Below are 4,643 nucleotides of genomic sequence, written 5' to 3'. Positions count from 1 at the left end.
CTCCATTCAACACTCCATCTCACGCAGCAACACTCCCATCTCACTCCATGGCAACACTCCCATCTCACTCCCATCTCACTCCAGTCAACACTCATCTCACTCCATTCAACCCTATCTCACTCCATTCAACACTCATCTCACTCCATTCACACTCCCATCTCACTCCATTCAACACTCCATCTCACTCCATTCAACACTCCCAATCTTCACTCCATTCAACACATCCCATCTCACTTTATCTCACTTCCTGTGTCTTTCTCATCACCTGAGTGTTATGAGTGCCCCCCCCCCCCCTCCCTCACCTGTCCAATGGTTGTGGTCGCTCAGAGCCGAAAAGAGGCGGAGCAGCGGGAGCCAATGGCAGCGCAGCAGGGAGCCCGTCGGGTGCGGCTCCACCAATAGGAGGGCTGTTCCCGGGCGGAGCTCCCAAACTGAGAGCAGTGGGAGGTATAAGAGAGGGTTCTGTTCATGATTCTATTAGTTTGTATTATTTATGTTTATTGACTCATTTGATCTTTATGTTTTGTATTTATTGTTATTTGTTCATTCATTGATTAGCTTAGTGTGTGAGTATTACCGTATTGACCCTCGAAAGAAATCTGAAAAGAGTTGTCTTATATTCGGAGACTTAGAGACGGAGAGACCAACTCCGAAAGTGGATCAAAAGTAGGCGAGTTAATAAACAAGAGAGGAGAAGTGACCATGCCATTTTAAGATAATGGAGAATAGGGCCGCACGATTTTGGGGGAAAATCGAATTGCGATTTTTCTGACAAGTATTACGATTCGATTTGCGATATTGGTTTTTAAGCGACCCAGCGGAAGTTTATTGTAAAATGCGGCCATGTGTCCGGCTAGGAAGGTCGCATCAACGTGCTCCCGTCTCCAGCGCCCCGCAGCCCGAGCTACGAGCGAAAGAACTTAACGTACATGAAACTTCCGTTGCTTTAAAGTCGAGCTTCAGTTTCAGATTCACGCTGTTATAGAAACACGTGATGGAGCGTCTCTGACCTGACTCAGACGGTTCACCATCTGAAGCTCCGCTGGAAGCCGTCTGGAGAGGGCAGGCACTTTCAGAAGCACTTGGCAGGTGATTGGATCAATCTGTCTATCACCTGCTATCATGGGCCACTTCTGATTGGTTAATAATGGCTGGTGCATGTGGAGCACAGCACTTCTGATTGGTGTGGATGACTGACACACAAGACAAAAAGGAAATCAGCGAAGTCATCTGGCGTTTCTGAGAGTAACGTCAGAAGATGGAGAGAACAGAAAGACTAAAACAATGTAAACAGTCCGAGAAAAAGGTATTTTTCCAAAAACGGGTCTTGGAGCTGAGGGTCGCCGACACCGGGTCGCTAGTGTGTGTCATTAATATCTATTGGATGTTTCTCTGCAGACGGGTCGTCGGGCAGATCTCCGTCCTCTCGCTCCGCAGCGCCCCGCCCCCCCCAGCCATCGCCATGACGACGCAGAGAGCCCCTCCCCCCAGACGCTGTCGCCCCTGGAGACGAGCCGCCCGCAGCCCTCCTCCCTCCCTATTCCTCCACCCCCTCCGTCCCCCTCTCTTGTCAGCCTCGGTAACGCCCCCCCGGGTCGCCCTCCCTCCTACGAACACACAGAGAGAAGGGACCTCCACCCCCAACCAACACCCCGCCCATCCCCTCCAAACCATCCCCCGTCTCCCGGCAACAGCCGACGACCCCCCCCACCTCAGGAGGAAACCCCGCCCCCATCCTCCTCTCTGGTCTTGCCGCCCTCCACGACCTGCCGCAGCGTCACAACTCCCTCAACAACAAGAGACCCGCCCCCTCCCCTGGAGGCCACCCCCCCCACCAGAGGCCCCGCTCCCCCTCCTCCCCCCTTCCCCCCTGCCCCAACACTGTCCTGGCCGCCGCCCCCAGCAGGGAGGACAGCAGTGAAGAGGAGGCGCAGGATGAGGCATGCTGTTATAACTTTAAACTAGTTTCCATGTGTCAATGTATTTACATAAGTCCCCGTGCCCCCCCCCCCCCCCCAACATCATTATCTTATAGCTTCTTTATTTTCAATTTACTCAGCTGATTTATCTGTCGATTTTTATTGGTTTTTTTATGTATAGAACATTTAATCAATTAGAATATTTCTAGTAATCTCATGTACTAATGTTTAATATTAACCTCTAATATTAATGTTATATTATGTTAATATATTTTCAGCCCCCCCGGTTCCCGCCCAGCCGTCTGCAGCGTCACTGAGGGGCGGGGCCAGAGAAGCCCCGCCCCCTCCCCCCTACAGTACTCATGGTAGCCCCTCCCCCTCCTGCGACCCCCCCCTCCAGAGGGAAGCCCCCCCCGCCACCCCCTCCTCTCCGTAACGGCACCTCATCCTCCCCCCTCCGTCCCCCGCTCATTTGTGGGTGAGTGTCCAATCGGAGCTCAGTCTGAAGAGCATGACATCAGAAATCAGCTAAAGAAATAAAACACGTTAATTATAAAGTTTTAAAAAGAATATAGCAATTCTTCTTTAATGTATACATGTCTGCTCCACGTCCCGACCTTCATGTGGCTCTCACCTCAGTGTTGTGGGTTGTGTTGTTGTGCTGTGTGTTGTTGTGAAGAAACCGTAAATTAGACTGCTGTGTGTTTCTCCTCCTGCAGATGACTTTGAGTCCAAGTATTCGTTTCATCCTCTGGACGACTTCCCTCCTCCGGAAGAGTACCGACACTTCGCCAAGATCTACCCCAGCAAGGCCAACAGAGGCACACACACACACGCACACACACCACACCACACACACACACGCACACACGCACCACACACACACACCGCACCCACACCCACACACCAACACCACGCGCTCACTCGCACACACACACACACGACCCACACACACACACACACCACACACTCACACAAACACCACCACACCCACACACACCACCACACACACACACACACACACACACACACACAATGTCAGTATTATACAAAAAATCACAAAACTGAAAAAAGCCTGAATTCTTAAAAGTGTCATCAAACTGACGAATATTAAATAATGTAAATTCTGAGAAAGTAAAAAGAAATCCCCAAACTGAAAAACATCTGAATAAAAAACAAAATTAAAAATCCCAACCCTGAAATAAGCAAGTCCAGACATTCAGAGGAGCGGAGGCTCCGTGCTGTGAGCGATGGATCTGCCACCGGCTGCGTGCACGTGGCTCTCGGGCGAGTCACCTGTGATGCAGCCTCTCGATCTCCAACATGCAGACACTCATCATTGAAACGTCCAAATACACTTTTCACTTTTCAACGGTTACGTTTTTGAAGTCACCAAACTGAAAAACACTGATTCCAGATTCTGAGCAAAAAGTCGATGCTGCTTTTAATGAGCTCTGTTTGTGTTTACAGCGATGAGAGGAGCGCCTCCACTGCCGCCCGTCGGGAGGTGAACCCGGAGACCACTGCCCCACACACCCACACACACACACACACACACACACACACACCACACACACACCCACACACACACACACAACACACCACACACACACACACAACACCAACACACCACACACACACCACACACACACCACACACACACACACACACCCACTCACACACTCGCACACCAACACTCACACACAAACGCACACACACACACTCACTCACTCACACCGCTCACACACCACACACACTCACTCCACACACACACACCACACACACTCACACACACACACAACACACACCACACGCACACTCACACACACGCATACACACACACACACACACCCACACACAACACTCACACACTCACACACACTCACACACACACTCACACGCACAACACACACACACACACACACTCTCACACGCACACACACTCGCACACGCACACACACACGCACAACGCACACTCACACACACACACACACACACACTCACACTCACACACACACACACACACATACACACTCTCACACACGCACCCACACGCATACGCACACACACTCTCACTCACACACGCATACACACTCTCACACACGCACCCATACGCACACACACACACACCCACGCACGCATACACACACACGCACGCACTCTACACACACACTCTCTCACACACACACACACACACACACACACTCTCACTCACACACGCATACACACTCTCACACACGCACCCATACGCACACACCACACCCCCGCACGCATACACACGCACGCACTCATACACACACACACTCTCTCACACACACACGCACGCACACTAGGGGTGTTGAAAATAATCGTTTCTCCGATGTGGGCGATTCGGTCTCGATGCAGTGACGGAAGATAATCGGTTATAGAGTAGTAACGTTGCTTCCTGATTTTCCGGCCGGGCTTTACTATAACGTTTTTTCTGTCACTTTAATATCAAACCGGTCGGTGACGCAGAGATCAGGGAACAGACGTGACAGCGGCACAGCACACGGAGCAGTCTGCTTTATCCACCAACACAAGAACACCAGTCCAGAACCCACAGCAGCAGAAGGACCCGCTCTGAGTCACTCCGTGTCGCTGCGGCTCAGAGACAGGGATTTATGTTTTTCAAAAATAATCGCGTTACAGTCACGTCAGGTTTCTGGTGGATTTAATGAAGTCTTGGATGCAGAGTGTGAACGT

The 4,643-nt window shown here is 51.2% G+C and overlaps 1 pseudogene; it reads left to right on the top strand.

The window, feature by feature from the left end:
• Positions 1 to 327: 327 nt before the first annotated feature.
• Positions 328 to 3,481, top strand: LOC117444855 (WAS/WASL-interacting protein family member 2-like; annotated as a pseudogene).
• Positions 3,482 to 4,643: the final 1,162 nt, after the last annotated feature.

This window comes from Pseudochaenichthys georgianus, unplaced genomic scaffold, assembly GCF_902827115.2.
Source record: "Pseudochaenichthys georgianus unplaced genomic scaffold, fPseGeo1.2 scaffold_962_arrow_ctg1, whole genome shotgun sequence".
Classification (NCBI taxonomy): domain Eukaryota; kingdom Metazoa; phylum Chordata; class Actinopteri; order Perciformes; family Channichthyidae; genus Pseudochaenichthys; species Pseudochaenichthys georgianus.
The sequence above is the reverse complement of the archived record's forward strand: the minus strand, read 5'-3'. Positions and strand labels throughout refer to the sequence as shown.